We start from the raw sequence: 27,501 nt of genomic DNA on the forward strand, positions 1-27,501 counted from the left end.
TAGGAACATCCAGTCAAAAATCTGGACTCTAATTAGCATAAAATGTGAATACCAAATTGCACATAACTCATCCTGCTTCTAGTTGGAATGGGGGATACTACACAGAAACACGTTTAAAAAGCAATGCGACAAAAATGATGGAAAAAATATAATCACACTATCTAAGCAGGGTCAGCAAAAAATCTGTAGATTTTAATGAAATTTATTGCAGAATTCTACCACACAAGGTAATTTATTTTTGCCTCTGAAAAAGGGAGATGTGCATCCTCTTTCTTTATTGGTGCTACTAGTAGGTTGGCCTTGTAGTGTGGTTTTCTATATAATAGACATCTTCAAAAATCACATGTGATGAGAGGGATTCAGAAAAGTGTGCGAAGGGATAAATCAATCCTGAAAATAGGGACATACCTGCAAAAATAGGTACATCATATGTAAGGGTAAATCAGATCTGAAAACAGGAAAGTTCCTCCAAAATAGGGATGTTTGAGAGGGTTACACATATATTTGGAGGTGTGAACACTGGACTGTTTGTAGCTGCACATCTAGTCATTAATAGCTCTTATAAGCCCTAGACCATTACAAAATAGACCCGGAGTTCAGTTCCTTCTAGTCATCAGAATGGTAACGCATTTATTTCTACTGTTTAAAAAAAACAGACACTAATCACACTTTCAGCAGATGTTATCCAGTCTTCTATTAAGACATTCAATTTTTAGAAGTGTAGATCACTTAATTTTGAGACATCTCATCAAGAACCTCTTAAATGAATTTCTCCCACTCAGTATCTCATTCCTCAATCAAAAAACTTGTTGAATCACATTTAATTGAGCACTGTCATGTATATGGAAGGGGGCAGTTTCCTATACAAAGAGCAGAGTTTTAGGGATTAAACTGTTCCCTTTCTCTGTAATAGCATAATCTCTGGATTTAAATAATAGAGATGTGTATGAGCAGGGGGGCATAGACCCTCTCTTACAAACTGATTATGTGAGTTTGTCACTATTTACAACTATTGTAACAAGCCAAGATGTATCTCAATCATTGCCTAGTCAATGAGTTGCTTCAGTGAATGGTTACACTTTATAAGCTGATGGTCAGTGACTTTGCTAATACTATTACAGTTCAAATCCAAATTTTCAAAAAAATTCCAAAATCCAATTGAAAAATGTATTCAGAAACAATTGCTAAACTATCTCCTGCAGTAAGAACTCCTATCCCCCACACACCATGGCGTCCATCCTTCCCATAGTACTAACTCTGCATTTGTAATCTATAGAGATACTGTCAATAAAGCTATAGATAACAGCAAATCGGTCTCCTCCTTATTTCTAGACTTGTACAAAGCCTTCAACACAGTTTGTCACAACAAACTTCTACTTCAAATGTCGTCATTAGGTCTCTCTCAGCCCACATTTCTATAGTTCAAAAGCTATCTATCCAATGGGTATCAGTCAGTAAAATGGCATTCCACCCTCTCTCCATACCTCCCAATCACCACCGATGTACCACAAGGCTCTATCCTTGGTACCCTTCTCTTCTCTTTAACATTCTCACCAACACCCTCTACACATCTATAAACCAGGCCTCCCTAGTACAGTATGCAGATAACTCCTCATTCATTTGCACATCTGACAACATGGCATACGTCCAAAATATTACTCAGGAAGCTTTAATAGCCACTGAAACATGGCATTGTAACTCACAACTCATGCTCAATCCTAAAAAAAAAAAAAAAACCTACAACTTTTTTCCCGAAATCCCTCTCTCATGATAAACACAATTTTAAGCTCTCTTTCCTGATAATACAACCATGGAAGTCACCTCTTATAGCAAATTATTAGGATGATAGTGGATGATAATCTTAAACTGGATGTGCATATACAAAATATCATAAGAAAAAATCATCAAAAACTAGGGATTCTTTACAGATCCAAAAAACTTCTCAACAACACAACTAAAACTACACTTGCCATTACTTATCTCCTGCCCGTACTTCGTTATGGTGTTCTTACCCTTTACTAATCTCTAGGCATCACAAAGATCCAAACTTAAACAATGCTATAACAAAGCTGCATACTCTCTTCAGTACCCACTACTGTAAAGCACTAAAACGCCTAAATTGGTTAGAACTACCAAATCAACTAACATATACACAGCTTCTTCTTTCTTTCTTTATTTACTTATTTATTTAATAATTAAAATTATCCATCATTCATCTGCTATTCTACACAACTATGTTCCCAGTCTATCATTACAATCCAGTGACCACTCCTGTCTGTCCACAAACCTATCAAATCTGCTTCGGCATTGTCTATACTCGGACCATGTTGCTAAGTCCTGGAACACCTTACCTGTATCCATCAGGTCAGTACCCTCCCTTCCATCCTTTAAAACCATTCTGAAAGACTTCCTAGCCAAAAGTTGGCTCTGTACTTAACACTGGGATAACCTATATCCCTAAATGTCAATAAGTGCCTAGTCATACCTTACACCTACTTACACTCCCTTCTTCACTCACCTCCTTACTTCTCTTAATTTATCTCCCCTGGCTTTCTATCTTCATTCATTGTAAGCCTCCTTTTTCTCACTTCATATTGCAATTCCTGTTTGCATTATACTAATTTACCTTTAATTGCTCTAAAAACTGGCTAAAATGTCTCTAAATATTAAATTATCATCATAAAACTTGTATCTGTTCTTAACCAATGTTTTATATTATGTCTAATTTGGCATAATTATTTAAACTATAGATGACTTTGTATTATTTTTAAAGACTGTAAAATTATTGTTCTTAAAATGTGTTGTAATACTTTGCAGCTTTTCTCCTCAGGCCTCCACTGAAAATGGGCTCCTTGCCAAGTCAGATTTCCCCTGTACTCAAATGTCAATAAATAAAGAAATTAATTAATTAATTAATTAATTAATTAATTAATTAATTAATTAATTCATTCATTTATTTATTAATTAATAGATTCATTTTGCTGTCATATGTGCTACAGTCATGTAGGCCAGAAAGATACAAAGGGTTCAAAAACATATGTATTTCTTAATTAGAATATGCAAAAATGTCTTTATTTAGCTAAAGTTCCCCTGGCCTCAGTGATTAATGTTTTAATTTGTTTTGAAAGCACATTTGTAACATTGCCATTCTCCAGTGCTTTACAGCCTACTCTGAATTTCCTTTGTTTCTTGGTATTGCTCCTGTGGGACCACAAAGTATCACCTAATCTCTGCTGCCCTTCACTACTGGACCCTGGAATATAAGTAACATGCTGTTGAGATGGTCCACACCAAACAACCTATCCTGAAAACACATCTGTCAGGATTCTGTCCCTCTTAACTTAATTTAGAGAAATGCAGCATGAGGAAAGAAAACTAAAGGGTGTTAAGAGCTACTTTGACCTCATTAAACATTATTTATAGAAACTAGTTCAGTTCATCAAATGAGGTACTGTTAAATGTCTGGATTCCTGTAGCAGAAAAACATTTTTTTTTACATTAGTTAATTTATTCTTCAGTAATCCACTTAATCCAGTTTGAGCCATGGGAGAGCCATAGCCTATTCTGAGTGTGAGGCAGAGAAACTAATCCTGGATTTCAGTGCCAGCCCATTGTAAGATGCACACACACTCACTCACATATGATGCACATGTTTACAGGAAATTAAGAGGTGTGGCAGTTCATCTATGCCACACCTCTGGAATGAAGGAGGAAATTGGAGCACCAGGTAAAACCCTGTATGAATAACGCCAAATTGTGCTTTTTGCAGGGTTATCACATCCTTCTGCTTTAAATAATACGTTCCAAAATTAATGCTGCTCAGAGGATAAATATTTCATCTTTGCAGTTATCTCAGCACAGAAGGGTTATTTTTTCTGTTTTCAGCAAAATAACATTTTACACTTGTTAGCCAACTGCCAGTGTCTGCTTAAGCAAGTTTTTTCCCCAAGGAAATGACCTTCTACTACATGTAAAGTATCAGCTGTCACAAAACCACGTTCCTTCCTCTCACATTACTTCACTTCTTTTTGTGGTTGTTGAACTTCTATAGTCAGAACACAGCCCTGAAAACTGAATAACTGAAAGATAAAAAAGTTACATTTCAGGGAGATTACTTGAAAACTGGAATTTTGTAGGGAAAGTATTTGTAGTTATGGAACACTTCAGACTGGTAGATTTATGTACTTTGCATTTTATCATTTTCTTTCCTCGTTGTTATTTTATTTGTTTTTTATGCTGCTGGCCTGCTAAAGGTTGCTAAATTAACAACTGCTTCAGCCTCAGCCTTGTGTTGTAGAGGAATAATGCCCTGCTAATGACCAGATGACCAGGTTTTGGCTAGTGTCCCAGGAACTGAATGGACTATGATAAGGGAATGGGAGGGAGTAGTCAGCATCAGCTCACCTATCCTGTGAGGAAGAAGACAGTGAGACTTGCTGCACTACTGACCCCTACAGGGGTGATGAGGAACTTCTGGCAGCAGCTAGCTATCAGGTTTGTGTGGTTTATGCTGCATGTAGAACCAGGAGAATCTTCCTAGGTGCATGTAAAGGCATACTTAGAAACCTACCAGGCAGTGGCTCATCATATGCCACCAGCAGCTGCAGGTTGATAGTTAGGTGGGAAGGGAAGTGACCTTTGCACAAATAACATCCTGCTATCTCCTGATTTTCACATCTCAAGGGGAATGAATTGGCTGATTAGTTCACATTCCAGCTAGAGAGAAAATGCTTATAATCACTTACCTTGACTGGGTAACAAATGGGCTTGTTGTTAACCCAGAGGGTAAATGAAATGGGTTGATAGGGGGCTAAAGGTGAAAGCCTAATTGGGGTGAGGAGAAAAATAGAACTACTTTCCAAGTGCTCTCATACTGAAATTGTCTTCCTCATCTCAAGCCTGCTGTCTTTCGTCAAGATGAACATGGTAATACCTTAAATCTACTACACTGCTCCACAGATTAGACATAGTCCAATGTTCTACTTCTACCAATCACAAAAGCTCATGAAAAGGTTACCAAAGCAATGTGTGATGCTTGAGCCCTGGCCCAGCAATCAAGGAGCCTCAATCCTCACCACTAACACCAGAGAGGGCATCTCATATAAGAGGAAAGGATAACAAATACACACAGTAAAGTACAATTTCCCTTAAGTGCACACAGAGATCACAGTCAGTCTGGGACTGGTTGCTCCCTTGCTCCCCAGGTCCCCAATAAGACTCCCCACTGGTACAGCTATAGGGTCCATATCTCAGCCTAGCTGGTAAGCTAACCTCCAGTACCCTCTCTGTCCAACCAGTGCTTCATGTCCCTGCCCAAGCAAACACACACACACACACACACACACACACACACACACACACACACACACACACACACACACACACACACACACGCACGCGCACACTTTGAGATAAGTATTTATACAACTTCACAGACACTCCTGGGAAAGGCTGACACAGATTCTCCAGCTGTGCCCCTTTACCCAGACTATATGATAATAATTACTGCCACCACCAGCTAATAATAATCAGCTACCAAAAGGCCCTTAAAAGGGTGTCCAATTATTACTGTGCAATATTATTATCTAATTGTTAAGTGTGACTAATCAGTCAAGGCTTATTAGAGTGGCCTTGTACAATAAACTCTAAAAATATGCAATGTACTCTAGAGCTTAACTTGTCTCTACACAAACCAGCCACAGGTAAAAGGTTTTTAAAATATTTAATAATAAATAATTAAAACACAAGACAATACTACTACACCACAATGCTATTCAAGGGTTCAGAGATCACACAGAAACTTAAAATAATTTTGTAGTACAGTTCTGACATAACATAAAAGCACTTAGTCTAATCTTTATAGTCCTAGCTATTTTTACAAGAAAACATACTTTTAAAGTGACTTACTTAAGACAACAGGCAAAGAGCTGATGAGATGGATTTCAAGACAAAAATGCTTAATAATCTCTGGTTCTCACTGTTTAAATTGAAACTGCAGTTCTGATAAAACATTACATCATTTGTTTACACTTTCCTGGTTCCCAGGCCACACAGAACCACATTTACATTCTTTTACACTTAGAGCAATAAAGGGCATTCCACATGTAAATTCTGGTCATTAACTTTAGCCTTAAAACAATAGGCAGGATGCTTTCTCCAGACTCATCGACTCCAAATTCTAACTTCAAAGGAACAGACACAAAGTAATTTTAATTTCAAAGGACCGATAAGAAATGCTTGACTTAGTTTTCCTTGCAGCAGATGGCAATGATGCCACATTGTTGAAACAGCATTTCTTTACATTTAAGACACAAGCCTGTGTTTTAGATTTATATTTACAAATGCCAGAATTATGTATCAAATTCTATTTGACTAGGCTGGCAGCCTTCACCCCTTCTCTACCAGTGTTCACACAATGGATAAAGGTAAAACAGTACACACCACATACCTCAACTTGGCCAAAGCTTTTGACATAATCTTCCACTCAAGTATAGCACAAAAGCTAAGTAAACTGAGAATAAGCCCCTATGTCACCAGATTGATTGTCAATTGGCTCACAGAAAAGATGCAGGAAATCAAAATAGGAAAATTTACTACCACAAAGAGACCAGTCGCCAGTGGAGTCCCCCAGGGTTCTGTGCTCGGACCTCTCCTTTTTGGCATCTACTGATCTAAGTAAAAGCCAGTACCAAAGGGCTGTATTTGACTAAGTTTGCAGATAACTGCAAGATAGGAGTAGTCATTGAATCCCTAATGACTTAGTCATCCTGCAGGAAAGTTTGTCCGAAATAAATAACTGATGCCAAAATCATCGACTGAAACTAAATGCTAAAATATATCCTTTATATCCCAAAGGATATATCATATCCTTTTTGAAGTCATCTACCCTGGAGAACTACCACATTAACAATACAAACCTATGATTTGACCCAGTTGTTTGGGATTTGGGAATTTATGTGGACAGTGGCCTTACTTTCAACCAAGAGGTGTGTATTGTTGTAACAAAGTCCTTCTATATTGCACAGCTTATAAACTAAGGGATTATGTCTAAATTTAGGGATGTCATTGTTTCTTTTTATTTAGACCTTGCTAGGTGAAACATTGAGTATATTGTCCCTTTGGCATGCATCTGTCCAGACACATGCAACAACTGGAATGCCCACAGAGGCACCTTACTAAAAGGATATAAGGCCTAAACAATATGTTCTGTAAGGACAGTCTCAAAGCATTGTTACTATACTCTGTATCCTACAGACTACTAAAAGGTTACCTGAGTCTGGTGTATGATGCATCCTCTGAACCATGTTAAATAGCATCATAAAGACTCAATATAGGGATCTAAACCTCTTCTGCAACATCAGCAGAATGGTTTGGAGAGACAGGTTTATCTCACAGAGGATACCATTTCACTGGAACAGACTCTCTATCCACATAAAACAAAGCACATACCTGTCCATATTCAAGTACAACTTACATCTGTAGATGGGAAACTGAAACGGTACCTCAGGATTGTCCCCTTTAGTACTATGGGACAGAGGCAGCTCCTAAGTGCTTTATTCCATGCATGTGTCCCTTCTAATTATTTAAAGCATGATCCACAGTTATTCTCACAAATGATAATATATAATTATTGACAATGGTATGGGTAAGACCAATCTAACACCAAATGGCTTAGGTTAATTCAAGCACCAAATGGGAAACTGGATAAGCTTCAAATAGCTGATAAGGGCAGATAGCCTAATATTTACCTATGAACCAATGAAATGCAGAATACTACTGGAGTCTACACCCTTGCAAGATAAAAAGCATCATGAGCAACTGGTTTTGACTGACTATCTGCTTCTAAACTTACATAAACAGTAGCAGTTTGTGTAAGACAAATAGCTTTAACTTAACTGACTGTAAAGTCCGGCTAGTGATGTGCTGGAGGTTCCCATCTTAACTTTATCTCGGTCTCACCAAGGTTTCACACCCCATGCTATCAGCTTTCTCTTTCAGGAACTATACAAAAGATAAAACGCCTCCTTCTATATCCGTTCCCCCTACTCTGATTCTTCCTCTCTTTGGTAGTGCTAATTTAAACCTGCCTCTAGTCAATACTTCCACAGCAGCCTTACATCCCCAGTCCCCACTACAATTTATACAATTCTTTTCTGCAAAATTATAATGGCAGCAAGCACTTTTCTTTAACTCACCTTGGGCTATACATTTTTTGCAGTTTTTTGCAATACTTCCCTTTTTGGGGGGGGGGTTGTAACCTGCTCCACTCCTCTACTCCACCCTCAGTCCTACCCACCCCACCCTTATCTACATTTATATCTTATCAACAACTTTCTGCAATTATCCTATAGCCAGTTAACACAGATTTCTTTGCTCTCAACCAATCATATTTTTCCCACTCAAAATCTTTGCTGTCAGCCAATCACAGTTCCCCCACCCCAAATTTCTCAATCCAGATGAAGCTACTTAATATTTTCCTCCTTTAGACTCCTCAGCTCCACTCTCAGCTAACCACCACCAAAACTTAAACACCACAATAACTCACATCACTGTCTCTAACACCACCAAAATGTTGCTAAGTAGCCTTCTTCTCTCTATTGTACTGCTAACACTATCACATCTTACCTCTTTTCACTCTTCCATGTACATAGCTTACAACCCTATATCCAGCTTACAACCTAAACGCTAACACACACATAGTACTCTTTCTCTCTATCACAGGACCTATACACAGTTTACAACCCAAACTCTAACACACACAGTACTCTCTCTGTCTCACAGGACCTATACCCAGCTTACAACCCAAACACTAACACACACACACACTACTCTTTCTCTCTCTCTCTCTCTCTCTCTCTCTCTCTCTCTCACAGGACCTATAGCTAGGCACAGAGTATTCTCCTCTCTCCCCTTTTCCCACACACGTACATCTTGTTACACAAATACTCCTACACACTACATGTTCTATACAAACTTGAAACCAAATACAGACTTAAAACCAAGTATCCAACTCCTACCCCTCTCTGATGACATACAGCTCTAATCCCAGTCCACCCAAAGATCCATCCTTAGCTACTTTACAGTCAAGTAGCAATAAACTGGTCTCATTCATTCAATGGACTTTTTCTTCAACATATGAACTACCAAAGCCTATGTAATAAAACTCTAGACCTTTATGATTTGGTAGTTCTCCACTCCCATGACATTGATTCATAGATTCATAGATTGTTACTAGGCTAACAACTCAGGGGGGCCTTTTGAAGCCTAGCTAAGTTTTCCCAAATGAATAATGATGTATCCAAATAGGACATTGAGGGCCAGGCATTTATAAGCTAACTCTGTGCATAAGGGACATGGATGCCAGACCAGGTGTACATTTCATATTCCTCATCCACTGGTCTAGGTTGTGCTTACACTGATTAACAGATGAACTCAGCTTTACATGGATGGGAAGCCGGTTTCATAGGATGGGCAGTTTCTAGGACATCTATCTGTCTCTCCAGCATGTTCTGCTTAATTCACAGAGAAAATTCAGGTCCCTAGACCTTGTATTTCTGGTACTCTTTGACTTATGAATTTGTAGGAGATTCATAAGTGTAGGGTTTGTGGATGCCTTGTAAGCCAGGCCTAAATCACCCCTCAACAATCTATAGGTGACTGAATAGTGGAAAACTGCTTTAAGGCACTCTGCATAAGGCAGGCTTGTTATGCCTTGTATTCTTTTTGTAAGGAACCTCTGCGGTCACTCTAGTTCTTGTGTATGCCTGGTCAGTACATACCAAAGGGAACATTGTACTCTATGACTGGTTTAATAAGGGAGGAGTACAGTAGGATAATGACCTCATTTGCTTACAATTTGTGCAACATAAAAGGATTTCCACACAACTGTGGCCACATAGTGGTAAAAGTTAAGGCTACTGTTTACATGCATACACAGAACCCTGACCACTGAGTTGACTCTTAGAGGTGTATTATCAACATGGTAATTAGCCAGGATGGTTGACTACCCAAAGGATACAATTATTAATTTCTTTGCATTTAGTTTAAGACCATGGTTTTGGCACCATGTGTTAGTCAGAGATAGATCTTCTTGAAAAATGCTAGTGTCTGCAGGGGAGTCGATAATAACTCTGATCTTGCAATCATCTGCAAACTTAGTCAGCCATAAACCTTCAGCATTTGTTTCCATTTCAGAGAAATAGATGCCAAAAAGGAGTGGGCCCAGTACCAAGCCCTGAGGGACTCTGCTAGTGACTAGCCTCTTGGTGGAGGTGACCTTGCCTATTTTGACCTCCTGGGTCCTATCACTGAGCCAGTTAGCTATCCAGTGAGTGATAAAAGGGCTTATACCTAAATTAGTGAGCTTGTCTATAATGCAAAGGAGGTATTGTATCAAAAACCTTGGCCAGGTCGAGGTAAGCTGTGTGCACAGTCTTACCTTTATCAGATGCTTTGGCGACCCTCTCAAAAACGTCCATCAGATTTAATAGGCATGATCTTCCTTTAACAAACCCAAACTGTGATGGGTCCAGCATTTGCACATTACCTATGTCCTCATTTTTCGTGTCCATGATGATTCTTTCAATGGCCTTACATATGATACTGGTAAGACTTATGGGCCTGTAGTTACCTGGATCAGTGGTTGGACCTCCTTTGTGCAGGGGAATTACTGTGGCCATCTTCCATTCCTTGAGCACAAAACTTGACTGAAGGTTCCAGTTGAAAAGTGATTCAACTGAACCAGAGAGGTCATGTTTCATGCTATTTATTAGACATCCAGGGATGTTACTGTAGCCCATCGATGCAGTGTTTTTGGCCTTGGAAAGTGTATTGGTGATTTGTTCCCTGATAATGGTTTCAGGAATTATGACATGTGGTATTTCTCTGGACTATCACAGGGGAGTGCGGAGAGAAATTTGATTTGAACTTGTCATCCAAAAGGTTGACAGTGGCTTCTGGTTCAATGTGGATGATGCCATTTACAATAAGTTCTGCACATTGTTGTGTATTAACCCTGAGGTTATGGACATAGCAGTAGAAAACTTTGTGGTTGTCATTTGCCTGAGAAGTTATTTTTATCTTCAAATTTAGCCTTTGAAGTATTAAGTAACCCTCTTAGCTGACTGTTTAGATTGGTCAGGGGGCTTTTAATGTGTATGGCTTTACTCCTCCTACACTTCGCAAAGGCTTTTTTCTTTTGTTGTACAACAGATTGATATTGTGATTCCACCAGGGTGGCTTGTCTTTCGTGTTTGTCTTATTCTTAATACGAGTGGGCACAGCTTGCTCTATACAGCTGTCAATATGTCTATTCAAATATTTTGTAAATAGATCAGCATACACTATGGTGTTTACTGGGTTTGGGGGTGCTTGGAATTCAGCCAAGGTAGAAGTTAGCCTTGGAATAGTTCCTAAGGGTTTTTGGTTTTGCTGGATCCCTGGATTTAATTTTTATTTAAAGTAATACTGCCTTATAGTCAGATCTGACAATTGAAGATTTTACTTTAGGTGAGGAACATCAGTCCCCCATGTTCCTGAGTACAAGGTCAAGGATGTTTGTACCCCTGGTAGGAGAATAGACCAACTGTTCCAGGATGTTAGTATTAACAAAGTTTAAGAATCACTGGGCTTGTGCATTAGAAGTGGTGAAGGATTCACAGTTTATAGAGAGGTAGTTGAGATCCCCATGAATATCGTATTGGATTGAATGGTGAGGGACTGTAGTACATTGATACAGGTAGAATGGATTTCCTGGGACATGGAGTGGTACCTATAGTTTGCAAGGATATGGTACGAGACCCTGTTTATTTTCAGTTGCACATGTATGAGTTTCAGTGGGTCATACACTATAAGTAGTCTGAATGTGAGGTTGGTTTTAATATAGACTGAATCTCCAATGTTTTTTATGTTCCCTCCTGTGCAGTAGCTGGTCTAAAGGTGTGAAAGGCATTATAACTTTACATTGCTGGGATACTCTCAATGACTTTAAACCATGTCTCCATTAATACACAGATGTCTAGACTCTCCAGGGAGAGAAAGGTTTGCAGGGACTGGAGTTCTTGTTAAGATTTCTAGTAATGAGCAGTACCACCTTCAAATATTCCTTCACATGTTCAGTAAAGTTGGTAGGTTTATTAATTTGGCATTGTATAAAAAAGGCACTATGGGGGTGGAAAAGGCCTTTGCCAGTATCTGAAAGCCTAGAGTGGATAAGTGCAGACCATCCCTGGCAAAGCAGCATGGTCTATAGACAATGTCCTCCCAGGCCATGAAATACTGTACTCCCTTGGACTGACAACAGAAGCTAAGCCAATTGTTAAAGTCAATCATTTTCTGTTGGTAAAGTGACATCATCCATGGAGAAGGTAGTATGCTGCTCAGTGCTAGGCTCATACCTGCCTGAGACACATAATCAGCAAGCTCAAACTTATCTTGCTTCATATAGTCAAGGAAGGTATTCTCAGGTCATTAGCACCCATATGGACTATGTCAGAGGCATACATGAGTGCCTGTGTGACTTGATGGATCCTAGCCCCAGAAAGACAGTTAACTGTGACTCTCTCCTTATTCATCTGATGAGGGTGACATTAGTGTGCCTTACTACAGAATCACCAATGACCAGGAAATTTGGCTTTGTGCTAGTTTGTCTTAAGGGCTTAGCAGTAGATGCATTAGATACAGTATTACTATGTGTAGCTGTAGGTGGTATTTTATCAAAGTGTTTACATGATAGCTGAGGGCCTTTTCATTGACTGTACTGTGTAGGAGGTTTTAGTGTTTTAGGAAGGTTACCTGTAAGTGCCTCAGCATATGTAGTTTTATTTGTAGGGTCTTTACCCTGTGCAGTAGGTGTGGTGCAAGTGTCACTGACAAACTGCATAGGATTAGTTTTGGTTTGTATTACCTCTAGTATTAAAGTGTATTTACACCTATCACATACTTTATATGTTTTGCTAAGAATAAGTGGGTTGTCAGTGTACATGAGACAGTTGCTACAATGCCTCAGAATACTCATCTCAGCCAGAATGGCCACAGAGAAAATCGGGAAGTGCATATCCATGGCTAGTGATCTACTGAATTGCTCAATAAGACAAGGAACTTGAGCAATTCTCAATTATGCACAAACCAGATGCTCTAGTAGTTAGAAAATCTGTCTAGACAGAAATGCTACAAGAGTGTAGACCACAAACATTCCTAATGTAACATAACTGGTTTGGATCCCAAGCACTTAAACCAGAACAAAGCCACTTAGAATAACAGGCACAATAAGCCTTTACCAGCAAAGCCCAGCTCAGAAGGGTGGAGGCTAACATCTCTTCCCACAAGAGCATAGACTACAAACCTTCTTAATGTAAAATAACTGGTTTGGAGCCCAAGTGCTTAAACCAGAACTAAGACACTTCTAGAATAAGATACTCGGTAAGCCTTCAACCAGCAATTTGCAACTCAGAAGGTGTAGCTATCCTCTCCTGCCACAAGAGTGTAGATTACAAACCTTCCTAATATAAAATAACTGGTTTGGAGCTCAAGTGCTTAAATAAGAACAAAGACACATTTAGGATAACAGACACAGTAAGCCTTCAACCAGCAATTCCCAACTCAGAAGGGTGTAAGCTACCTCTCCTGCCACAAGAATGTAGACCACAAACCTTTCTTATGTAAGATAACAAGTTTGAACCCCATGTACTTAAAGCAAAATGAAGAGGCTTAAAATAATAGTTACAATGTAATCAGGCTACTAACAAGAGTAATATGTGCAGCAGATTAAATGCAACTGAACATTATAAGAACATACAGCAAAAAGCTAAATAAAGTAGGAAGAAGCAGAAATACAGTAAAAGCAGCTGGATAAAGTGCATTTTTTTCAGTAATTTGGAAGGTATCAACAGAAAATAATTCAAGTTTAAGAGACTGATGGGGAAGGCCTTCCCAACTGATCTTTCAGTGCTCAGTAGAATGAGCTGATGAGATGAGACTGGGAGAGTGTCCAAAATCAGATTTATAGTAAGGACAGGCAACAAAAAAGCCACCAAGTTTAAAAGTATAACATCATCGGGCTGGGTGGGTGGGAAAAATGAATTGCAGACAAAGATCAGCAATACTCAGGTAGAGTACAGCAAGTCTACAAGAACATATTAACGCTAACTGAAACTTTGCTAAAGCCTAACATCAAGAATGAAGAAATTCTTCTCCTAGGCTATAAAATTATCAGGTGAGACAGATTCCAAAAAGCTGGTAGCATAGCAATAATTTAAATTAGTTCAACTGCCCTGTTTTCACATCCATTTAACCCACCCCCTACATTAATTCTGAAATACTTATTTCTCTCCCAAAAATTAATGATATCAAAATCAACTGCCTTGTCACTGTTGACATCCTACAGGGTAAGAATAACTCAACTGTCAAAAACCTCCTATTCTGGCTATCAAATAACATTGACCAAGAAACCATCAATGACCTCTTACTCTAGCTATCAAATAACACTGACCAAAAAACATATTTCTAGGTGATGTAAACTTAGACCGGCAACATATCTCTTCTAACCACCCCACTGCTGCCACCATCCCCTACAATTTCACATAAATTATTACCTATCCAACCAGATAAAATAGTTCCTCCATTAAATCATCCAACCTTGACTGGGCCCTCATATCTGAACCAAGCAAAATTATCTCCTGCAGGACCTTCCAAACCCTATCAGTGACACTCTAGCAATCTTTATTAAAATATTACCCACTCATGCTCCTAACCATCTCCATTATAAAACAGTCTGTAACTTAAGAAAGTTTGGTAAAAACACTTTCATAGAGGCACTAAGTGTATGTGATTATCATTCTTTAAAACTCTCTCCCTTATTGAAACATTCACATTTAATGACATATTCTTTAGTATATTTATGTATTTGTTTATTTAAATTTGTTTACTGAGGTAGAACATTGATCAAACAATGACCAATTGCAGGCTCAGCCTGGGTTACATCATAATGTAACAAAACAATGTTTTACATTTATGAGTAAGCATAGAAAATCTGAAAAAACAATATAGATACAGAAGATCTAACAAGCTATATATATGTAGAGTTACATACATGGAACAGAAAGAGGAGAACAGAGTTAAAGTTTGAGGAGTAGAAGTGGTCAATATGTGGGCAGTAGCAGCTAGGGTAGGAAACAGATACCAGTAAGATGAAAAAGACTATATTATACATAGTGGGTTTGCAGCAATAATGGTGTGGTAAGCCTTAAGATATTAAATCAAGTAGCCCCAACCTGACTTAAAGTTAAATACAATCCAGCCTCATGGCTCTCTACGACCACCAAACAACGTATGAGGTTCAGTCAAAATGTGGAAGTCATGGCTTCATAACAAAAATCAGTCAGTCCAACCTCCAGTAGTATGGAGTGCTTCACAACCACACAAAAATATCAGATCAGACAAAGAGTCTTACTACGCCTCCCTGCAAAGCTTCCAGAATAAAAATCCCAAACAATTATGGACCACCTTTCAGAATTCACTGAATACAGTATGGCTAGCCCAACCAAACCCTATTACTACTAACCAGTCTGATCCTATTCTAAGCCAGTTTAACTCTCACTTCATACAGTCACTACCCTCATTAACAACCACCCACTTACTCCTCCCAGCAGCACCTCCAACACTAGTGCACTCACAGGTCCCCATGCTCCATTTCAATCCAGTCCCCACTGCTACTATCAACAACCTGCTCATAAAACTCAAACCCACTACTCTGGCTGCTGACAATCTACCATCTGAATACATAAGCATCTCTGCAGGCTATCTAACCTACCCCATCTCAATACTAATTAATAGGACCCCCTAAAAAACTATATCGCCAATATCTGGAGAAAAATCCTTAATCATACCCCTGCACAGAGAAGGACATGCCATTACATTCAGTAACTATAGCCACTTAGCCATAATTTTCCCCATCAAAGATACTCAAAAATGCATTCAATCACAACTCCTTAGACTTCTAATAGACAATAACCTTCTCTTGACAACCCAACATGGCTTTAGACCACACCACAGCAGAACCACAGTTCTCCTCAGCTTCATTAATAAGGTAAATTTTCCCAGGGTTGCTGGAAACCTTACCTATTAATGATTTACCCACAGGCACCAATAATCGCACAGTTATTATATATGCAGTTGATGCCACACTCATTTTATTGGCAAATCCTCCTAGAACTTCAGGAAAGGACATAAAAGGCATTTTCCTCCACTAAATCCTGGTTCAATCAGTCCTGTCTCCTGCTAAATGCTAAGAAACTAAACTATTGCACTTCACCCCCAAATCCCTCACCTGTACAAAAACAACTTCACTATCACCTTAGCAAACAATATTCCTATTGAACTAGTCACAAACACTAAATTAATTGGTGTCCTAATAGATGAGCATCTAATATTAGACCTCCATATATAACAGGCTATAAAAACAAAAAAAGACAAAAAAAAACTTGGTCTTCTCTACCACAGCAAACACTTCTTATCAGAGAATGCCAGAAAAATATAGCTGCTACATTTCTTCTCCCCTCAGTATTATATGCAGCCCCCATTTATACCAACATTTGTTAAAGTCTCCTAAATAAAACAGAACAATGCTATAACAAGATAACAAGATTTGCTGCAAACAGTATGGTATTGTCTGGCCTTAAATCAACTGCACTGGCTAGAGCTCCCACTCTAACTCTTCACAAGCCAGTTGGTAATTATCCATAAAATTATTAATAAGCCCTATAGCTGCCCTGGCCTGCATAACAAAAGTTTTATATCCTTAATCACCCTAACAGACCTCTGCAATCCACAGACAGGTCTGTTAGCAATAACTAAAAGCCATAACTATGCCAGACTGTCACTATAGTCCAACTAAATTTCCAAAATATGGAATTCTATACCCAGCTCCATCAGACAACAGAACAACTTAAATTGACTAAAAGAACACTTTACCAACTCATGGCTCTGTGCTTACATATCCCCTGAACTGGCATTTTGTTCTCTGATATACTCCTCTGCACTGCCCCTCCTCCTCCAAAGCTCAGAGTAGCAGTCCCTACCATCTGTAGCATACTGCCACCTAATTTCCTTCACTTCCCTCTTAATGTATTAATATCCTAGTATATAACTCTTACTTCTATACATCCCACCACGCTGTAAGGTATATGCGTTCTACCATGTGATCAGTACTCCAACAAACAGTGGGTAACTTACCTATATTGTACTTCAGCATGTCTCACTTTTCACCGCAGCTCTCTCCCTACACATTCCTACCATCCACCTAAGTCATCCTGTCATCCCTTCCTAAGACTATCACAATATTCTCCAAGACTCAGTGTCTTTCCCAATAACTTTTACTAGGTTCTCCCATGCTCTACACCATTACTCTGCTCTACTTTCACACTATCACTGCACAATGCCTCTCCTCATAATATTCTGTAAATATAAAGCTGAACATATTGTTCAAAAGCCTAATATCTTGTAAGCAAGATATCAGGCTCACTCTTCACTGTTTCTTGCATTCTCCAAGCAAACACCTCAAAATCTCACAATCTGTAGGTTCATAGGTGAATATTAGGTATTAGTCTGCAGACTATTGCAAGTCTGGCCAATATGCCGAGGTCAGAATCAAGCCTTGTAAGCTGTATTTGTGAGGTCAAGACATTGACTATTATGCCAACCCTCCCCTTGTAATGTAATCACTTTACACAGTCTACCATAATCATTGTACTCATTACATGGATTATCAGAACTTGTCTATGCACAACAGTTATCTTTGCACATTCTGTATTTCTTTGTAAAATTACTTAACTACAAATGACTTACTTAGATAACGAAATGTATATATTCTGCTCTTGTTGTCTGTGTATATATTCATACACTGTTTCACTGCATTTTATTTGCACTTTGCTAAGTTTGCTTTGTAATTGTTTTTACCACTTTCGTTTGTACAATGTAATTGGAGCTCTTCTCCCTGGACCTCCTTTGAAAATAGACCATTTGCACCCAATCAGACAATCAAGGCTATCAAAATAAATAAATAAAGGAAAGAATGATAAAATGAATTTAAAATTCTGGGCAAAATAGGCAATAATATAAGAATAGAAATATTTGAATTATGTCATTGTATTACCTCAGTCTTAATATGTAATATATCATACATTACTTGGCATAGAATATCTGTTGAAAGTATCAAAGAAATAATATGGATACCCATAGTATGTATATAGTTATTTATATAGTTTAAGTTTGGACTAATAGTTGTATAATTTAAGTGTAATAATGAAAATGTAGGGAAATGTAAATGCTTGGTCTTGACACAAAACCAGTTAAATTTTGAATAAAAGCACAAATATCTTAAAACAAAGACATTCAATTGTAAAAGCTGAAACACAAGTGTTTTTAAAATGGTTTAAAGACTTTGTAAAGCCATCCTAAAGGAATGTTATAACAGTGGATTTTAATCAATGTACTTTGAAAATGTTTGCCACAGAAAACATTAGTAAATAAAAGCAGAATGGTTGGGCAGAAAAAGGCAGTTGCCCTGAAAGTCAGCACCAAGGGAGGGATGGAGTCACACTGGGGTAAACTGTGGCTTTGATCCCCAAATTATGTACCTGTTTCATCTTGCTCCCTTCCTGTAGATTCTGTTCTTCATTTTCAGACAGTGGTGTGTAGATGTTCCTTGTGTTTGTATGGTACTATAGCTAGTAATAACTGAGGCAGTATCCATCTAGTATTCAGTTGCATTTGTCTCACTTAAGATATTACACTTGTCCAGGCCAATATTTTCTCCTTTTCTTATAGTACTGTTTAATATTAATATGCCACCATGGTGAGCTCTGAGCCAATTTCGCAGTCACTGAAACCTGAAGCTATCTCTTCTTCCCTGTCCTCATTGCAGCTGAAGAAAAATCCAATACATGCAAAGAGCTATGAAACAACTTAAGAAAACAAAGAAAATGAGAGGGCATGGGGTGGGGTTACACAAACTGTTAAAGTTTCACAAATTCAACATGAATATTTATTGTTTTACCTGATCCTGGACAGAATATTTATTCTGTTTTACCTGATCCTGGACAGAAAACATTTCAGGTTTAAGTATGGAGACTTGTTTTCTTTACTGAGAAGAAAAGGGAAGAACTAAATATGTCAAAGGTTTAACATCTGTTTATTGTATTCCACACTGCACAAAATGAAAAGTTTTACTTTTGTTTTAAAATGGGATGCCAATTTTATATAATTTATAAAGGTGTTCCCTTTATGCTCACACCATTTCTTGCACCGAGGAAACGTTTTATCTTCTGAAGAAGTACATGACTGGAGATAAGGATAAAAACATGGGTTCCTCAGGTGACTGTCTTGGTGTAGCACTGGATGAAATGTTTTGTATCCAGATGCCTATACTGAAGTACAGTCTTGCTCTATAAAAGCTAAACATTTCTGGTTTTCAGTCTAACAGCAGGAAAATCTTTAAGTGTCTGTACTAGTAACTGAATTAAAAACAAATTCATCAAATCTCCCTTGATGTGTTTTGTGATTAAAATCCTTTTCCTTAAAGCCAAATACCTTCAAGACATTATTTTACAGATATCTGTACGGAAGAGATTACTGCATATTTCCTTTAGATAAGGGTTAACAAGATAAGCAGACAAGGGACAACAGTCATTTGATAACACTGTAGACAGCAGAGAACCTGTGGAAATATCACAAGCTGCAGTCAGGCAATAAAACTGTGGTAAGAATGATTTACAGGTGAGCTGTACAAGATGACGAAGATAAAGTATTTAGGAAAATTTCTGTTTTCACATTTTTCATCTGTCTAAAAATCTCTCTAATATTTGTTATTTTTATCCTGAAATGATAATACATAAATTTTATCCTGAAATGATAATACATAAACATACTTAAATGAAATGTGCAAACTATTCAGTTTCAATCTTCTTTGCATGGCATCAAGCAGTATCTTAAAATGTACAAATTAGGCATCTCATTATAGAAAGAGATAATGGTCTGAATCTGCCACTTTTACATAATAAAGATATGGGTATATTCACCCCAAATACTTAAAATATATTATTATGTGATAAGTTTTTGGCTCACAAGTTGTCTTATCAAGATTCTTCATTTATCTTTGTGCTTCAGGATTACATTGTTCTTGTCATTAAAAGGAAAATATTGATTCTTGTTTGGCATTTAAACTCCCATTTCTTTCAAGACTGTGCTTATGCCTAAGAGCAAAAGCATTAAGAGATTGCAAAGAAGGAAAATCGTATGCAGATGTTAATATATCTTCCATGGAAAGAGAATATTTCTGAATGCATACACTCCTCAAGGCAACACCATGAAACTCCACAAGTAATTTTTTCCCAACTTGTCTTGTTATTCATTGTTTTATTGCTTCATCAGAAGCAAAGTATTTTGTGTTGCATTTTAATTTCTCACACCTGAGATAATGGGACCTGCATCCTGACATGATTTTGATGTTTATAGCATTTGTCTTCTTGCCACATTGCAGTTTGTGTTATCCTTATATTACTCATCATACATGTAATTAGGGAGGTTTTTTTTTTTCATTTCGACACAATAATAGTGTGTCTAAGTGAAGAACACACACACACACACACACACACACACACACACACACACACACACACACACACACACACACACACACACATACTGTTATTCTGTCTAAATTAAAAAAAAAACTCCCTAATTACGAAACAGTAACAGTGTTGTAAGTCGATGACTTCTTACTGGTTTTTCATGAATGACCAACGTTTGTACTAACTGAAACCTGCTACAGAACTTTTATCATGGCACATTTAACTATCCCTCTAAAAAAGCTAATTAAATAGCATTTGTTAACTAGTCAGAGTTGTAGTCATTAAACAATTGCCAGACTTTCCTCCATCTGTAGTTGAGAGTTCTCACTTCAAAGAGATGGTAAGGCAAAGGCATGCAGTATTTATTTATTTTATTTTAGAAAATTGGTTTGGCAAATCAGAGATCCCAACTGTGTAATCGAAGTCTGAATGGGGGAAATGAATCTATAGAGAGCCCAGTAAAAAGGAATATACCTAATCTAGTATAAAATCCATGTGTCAACATAACTATGTAAGTCAACTGTAGAAAAAAAAAACAGAACTAAATCTAATAACTGCAATAGCAGCAGTAGCAGTAATTATAAAGACATTTTTGTAAAACACATCACAGTAAGTACCTTCACCACATAATAGGAGCGTCATCAGACTGTACAGATTTATCCTAACTCCACATTTAAAACTGTTCGTTGGATCAGATAATGCAACAGATGACCATGCAATATTAATGAACCAACCCTATTTCTTTTAAGAATAATTTAAAATTCTTCATATTTACACCTGGTTTAGTCCTAGCATTTAATTGAACTTGCCAGACATATTCACACCTTCTAACATTTCATCAGTCACTTCCTTTCCATAATGTGACCTTGCTTACTGTATCACAATAAACTTAAAACCAGCTTCCTGACATTGCAGTAGTGTGTTTATATAAAACATTCACAGTGTAGTCTATCTTTTAATGTCATATACATGTTCATATGCGTGTCTGGATAACCTTCTAGGTATTCTTCCAATGTAGTAAGCAGGGCAATGTGTACAACAGACAACATAAATTACATTTACATAATTAAAATAAAAAAATCCTGATAGAGTACAATACCTGTTATTCAGCTTCACTCTTTCCATATTTGCCATAAGAACGTGGCACTGGTCACAACAACCACATATTCTCACCTCACTCTTTTCACAGACTGTGGTGGTGGTGCTGCGGTAGCATTGTCACCTCACAGTAAGATGTTGTCTTGTTCGATTCTCAGCTAGAGCATCTTCTGTGTGGAGACATGCGTGAATGGGCATACCTTCGTTGAAGGTTGTGCATCAGAGCTTGGCAACTCAGCATGTAAAAATCTACTGCCAATCATTAGCGGACCAGAGTTCCACTGTGGTGACCCCTAACTGGGAAAAGCTGAAAGATACAACAACAACAACCACTTTTGAACACAAGACTGGAGCATCACACACTATTTTAGTGGTCTCAGGAAAACCTTTTTGCAAATTTCCAGTTTTGCTGCAAAACATTTTATGCTTTCCAAATTGAGAGAATTGATGAATTTTATTGTCATCAGTTTATCATTGTTACCATTCAGGCAGTGCTTTACTATTATGTGCAACATCTTCTAAATTATAGCTTAGGTTGATATATGTATATATGCATATATATATATATATATATATATATATATATATATATATATATATATGTCTTGCATTTGGTCTAAATTGTCCTTGAGTGACATCTATTTAATTGACTACATTTGGTCGACTAAAGAGATGGTTGACAGGTGTTAGAGATTGCACAGTTTTCAGGGTTGCGGAATATTCTCTTTCACTGATGTCATGTGATCTCTGAGTTAGCATATATTATTAGTAGGAGATGTGAACAGTACAGGAGGTCTTGCTCTTATTTTTAAGTTAATAATTGCATGCACCAAGGTCTTTTCTCGGTCCATGTGTGGTAGCATTTAGACATTTAGTTTGTCAACCTTTTGCAGTCGATGTATAAGATCGACATGTGGGTTACTCAACTAATAAGTATATATATATATATATATATATATATATATATATATATATATATATATATAGTAATAATAATAAAATAAATACAAAATAATTTAGCAGATGGCCCATTTTCTAAGCTCAATATTGTCCCCAGAGTTTGTGTTACAAGGTCCGCCTCCAGCATTAGGCCTCATAATACTCCCTTGCAATTCATCATGTCTCTATAATACACATCTTGTTGGACATTATTGCTTGTTTACTTTCATTGTCTCCTTAAAGTATCTGCCATTTTAGCAACAGAAAGGCAGATCTGCATGAGCAACTTAGGTACATTAAACAGGCAGACTATACTGATGGAGACAGTAAGAGACAGGAAGAAATACACATTAGTAGAACATGGCAAGACTGCAGGTTTTATCCTCGAATGTGAATAGGTTAATGAGTAAAAAGCAAATAATTCTGACATGTTTATACAAGTGCTTGGCACCAGTTATGATGTTACAAAAAACACACTTAGATGTGGCTGAAAATAAAGAATTTATAAAAAGGTATGGCATGGAAGGTTAAGGTGTACCGGTAGCAAGAGAGAGAAAAAGGGGGTTGCTGACTCTAGTAAAGAGATTAAGGAGCCTGAAGGTCAAAAAGGACATAGTGAATGCTCAGCGAAGGTTGTTATATTATGAGAATACTGGGAGGGAAGGCGATTAACACTAGTAAACCCGTACATCCCATCCAAAAGTAAAATCCATGAAATAAAAATAATCCTGGGTGAGATAATTAACATCAAGAGATATTATTAGTAGGGGATATTGTAACTTAATGTACATGAAATTACATATGTTGGCTGGGCTGCAGAAGTGTAGGATATCTAGGGAAGCTAGATATTTGGAACATTTTTAAGGCTATTTGGGATAAATTATGCAATGGAAAAATTATGACAGGGCAGAGAGTATATATTTTACTGCCAGCAACACAGCATGTTGGCAGATTAGACAAACTGTACATTTCTATGGAGTATAGAGACCTGGAGCTTGATTATAAAATGTATCCAACAATATTTTCAAATCACGCACTAGTAACTTTACATCAGAGTGGCCAGGAGATTGGGAAGAGACACTCAAGATTTCCAGTAGTTATGATAATAAAGAAAGGATTGAAGGAATGAAATGGTTAACTTTATAGCAGTTATTGATACCAATTAGTGAGGCAGAGAGAGAGATTGCTCAGGAGTGGGAGTAATAAAAGACATACTAAAAAGTTCAGTTAGGGGCAGAGAGATCCAGGAGTAGAATGGAAATAATGAGACATAAATCCGGAGCTTCACTTAATTAAACAATACCAAGAAAAGAAAATAGGATGATAGAATAGGATAGCGAGCAGTTAAGGGAGACAAAGGAAAATATACCCCTAGAGTTCATACATGCGTATAAAAAGACACCCTTACTTCAGACGCAGTATGAAAATACCCCAAAGGACATGATGCTCTTAGCTCAGAAACTGAGAAAGCAAAAATTGCAGAGGGCAATAATAGGTTCATAGGTTCATACTAGGCTATCTGCCCTAGGGCATTTATAAGCCTAGCCCAGAGTTTTGTGGCTTTCACCACCCCTTTAGTTTGAAGGATACTATGCCCTTTGTTTTGCTGTGCCTCTGTCAAGCAGTGACACTGAGGTTATCCCTGGGGTATACCTGCGATCTCCCATCCATTGGTCAAGATTTCTCTTGAACAAGGCCAGCGAGGTGCTCTGCCTCACATGAACCGGGATTTTGTTCCACAGCATAGGGAGTCTCTGGGTGATGAATCTGTCCCTCCAGCACGTCCTATTAATAGCCGTGTCGAGGTTTAAGTCTCTTGCCCTTGTAGTTCTGATGGATTTAGATTTTTTGAGGTGAAGCATGTTCATTAATTCCGGGTTGGACATGGCCTTGTATGTCAGGCACAGGTCACCTCTGAGCAGACGGTAAGCGACTGACTAGAGCTGGAGTTCCTTCAGTCGGGCAGCATAAGACATATTTTTGAGACCCTTTATCCTTTTGGTGAGGAACTTTTGGGGCCTTTCCAATTGCTGCAGGTGTCGGGTCAGATACATTCCGAATGGGGCATTGTACTCAATCATTGGTCTGATGAGTGATGAGTACAGGGGAACGATGACCTCCCTTGATCTAGATGTGAATCCCTTCATGACCAGGTGGGCAATGTAGAAGGTTTTCCTAACTACTTTGGCAACGTGAGTGTCAAACGAAAGGTTACTGTCAACCTGGGTCCCCAGATCCCTGATAACCTCTTCTGTGCTTAGTGGATTGCCACCTATATGGTAACTAGGGGTAACCTTGTTTTTCCCAAAGGGAATGACTATGCATTTTTTGGTGTTTAACTTTAGGCCATGGCTCTGGCACCAGTTATCCGTTTCTATGAGACCCTTCTGAAGGATGTCTGTGTCAGATGGGTTTTCAACTATGGTGCCCAGTTTTCAGTCATCTGCAAACTTTGTCAGCCATAATCCTCCTGTGTTTGCCTGTACCTCTGAAAAGTAGATGCCGAACAAGAGTGGGCCCAGGACTGAGCCCTGTGGGACACCACTTGTGACAGGCTTGGAGTCTGACATGGCGCCAGCAAATCTGACCCTGTGGGTTCTGTCACTTAGCCAGTTTGCAACCCATCTTGTGATGTATGGGTTTACGTTTAAGCTGGTGAGTTTTTCAATGATACCTGAGTGGGGTATTGTGTCAAAAGCCTTTGCCAGGTCAAGGTAGGCTGTGTGGACTGCCTTGCCCTCGTTAATGGTCTTGGTGACTGTTTCGAAAAAGTCAACCAAGTTTAAAAGGCATGATCTGCCCTTGACAAAGCCAAACTGGGTTGGATCCAAAGTCTGCAAGTCCCCTATGTCTTTATTTATGATTTCCATTATGATCCTCTCCATAGCTTTGCAGACCAGGCTTGTCAAGCTGATGGGATGGTAGTTTCCGGGGTCGGTGGAGGCACCTCCTTTGTGAAGTGGGACCACCGTTGCCGTACGCCACTCCTTGGGTACGTATCCTGAGGTGAGACTAAGATTAAACAGCTGCCCTAACTGCGGGTTTAATTCCTCATTGAGTTCGTGGAGCACACAACCGGGGACACCATCTGGTCCCATGGATGCTGTGTTTTTCGCCTTGGAGAGAGCAGTTCTCACCTGAGCATTTGAGATGTTTGGGGGACTACAATCCTCTGGTATAGATATCTCTCCTTTGGGGGGGGGAGAAATTTGCACTGAACCTGTCAGCCAGTATGTTGGCAATGTCTGTAGGTTCCGTGATTTTTACATAATTTTGCACTAATTCTGAGCATATCTGGAAGTTTCCTCCCAGGTTTCTAACATAGCTAAAAAAGGCCTTATGATTGTCTTTTGAGTCCTTAGCGATTTTTCTCTCAAAATTTGCCTTGGATGCTTTTATGAGAGATCTCAGTTTTTTACTTATAATGATCAAGGGTGTCTTCCCTTTTACAGATTTAGCTCTATCTTGTAGTAGCTTCTTCCTTTTGTTGTAAAGCTTGTTTATGGCTGGGGTCCACCAGACTGGATGCTTGCCTTTGGTACAAAGAGTCTTTGTTTTGTTTGGGATTGCCTGATCCATGCAGTCCTGGAGGTGCTGGTAGAAGGCATTTGTAAGTGATTCAGCGGTTTGAGTAATGGTTTCCGCTGGCTTGGGGGCCTTGAAAGAGACCACACCAGTCTTTAGGAGTGTGAAGTCGGCTTTTGAGAAGTTCTTCACTGTGGTCTTTTTTATCTGGGGTGGGGGCGGGATGTGGACTTCCAGTGAGATTAGTTTATGATCTGATCTCACCAATGATGGGTATACCTCTGGTGTTGAACATTGTGACCCCATGTTTGTGATGATGAGATCTAGTATGTTTTCTCCTCTTGTGGGGATGGCGACTAGTTGTTCCATGGCATTTGAGTTTATGAACTCTAGGAACCTTTGGGCTAGAGTGTTGGGGCTTGAGTAGTGATCCCAGTCTATATTTGGATAGTTGAAATCACCCAGTATGATGGTGTTTGGAGATATATTTATCCCCTCCAGTGTTTTCAGGAAAGCTGTGTGAGGTTCCTGAGTTTGAGAGGGTGGCCTGTAACAGGCTACAAACTGCAGAGCAGTCTTGCCTATGGTTAATTGCACCGGGATGGTTTCCGATGCGTCGTGCGTTGCCACAAACCTTGAGGTGAGGGTGTCCTTGATGAATATGGACACCCCCCTCCTTTCTTGGTGTTGTCCAGATTTTGGGGCCGGAACGCATGATATGAGGAAAACCTGATAGTGCCGGGGTGCTCTCAGGAGCCTTGAACCAGGTTTCAGTCACAGCACAGACATCGATGTTCTCCATACTGAGAAGGGCTTTGAGTGTGTGCATCTTGAGGTTGAGACTTCTAGCATTGAGCAGCATTACCCTTAGTTTTTTCCTTTTTTGTGTTCTAGGGTGGTAGGTTTAGAATTTGAGCCCTGCCTAAAAAAGGCACAATGGGGGTGGCAAGAGCCTTTGCCAAAATCCGGAAGCCCAGGGGTGACAGGTGCAAGCCATCCCTTGCGAAGCAGCATGGCTTGTCCAGCATGTCATCCCAGGCAGACAGACATTGGATCCCTTTTGAATGACACCATAGTTTAAGCCAATTATTAAAGCTGATCATCTTGTCTTCGTATTGTGGCATCATTCTTGGTGAAGGTAGGATACTGCTCAAGGTCAGGGTCATACCTGCCTGGGCTACATAATCAGAGAGCTCCTCTATGTCTCTTTTCATGTAGTCCAGGGAGGTACGTCTCAGGTCGTTCACCCCAGCATGGACAATGACTGAGTCATACTTGTACCTGCAGTTGAGTGACCTGAGTGCTTGCGTTATGT

The sequence above is a fragment of the Protopterus annectens genome, chromosome 4.part1, assembly GCF_019279795.1.
Source record: "Protopterus annectens isolate FY-2018-M chromosome 4.part1, PAN1.0, whole genome shotgun sequence".
Taxonomy (NCBI): domain Eukaryota; kingdom Metazoa; phylum Chordata; order Ceratodontiformes; family Protopteridae; genus Protopterus; species Protopterus annectens.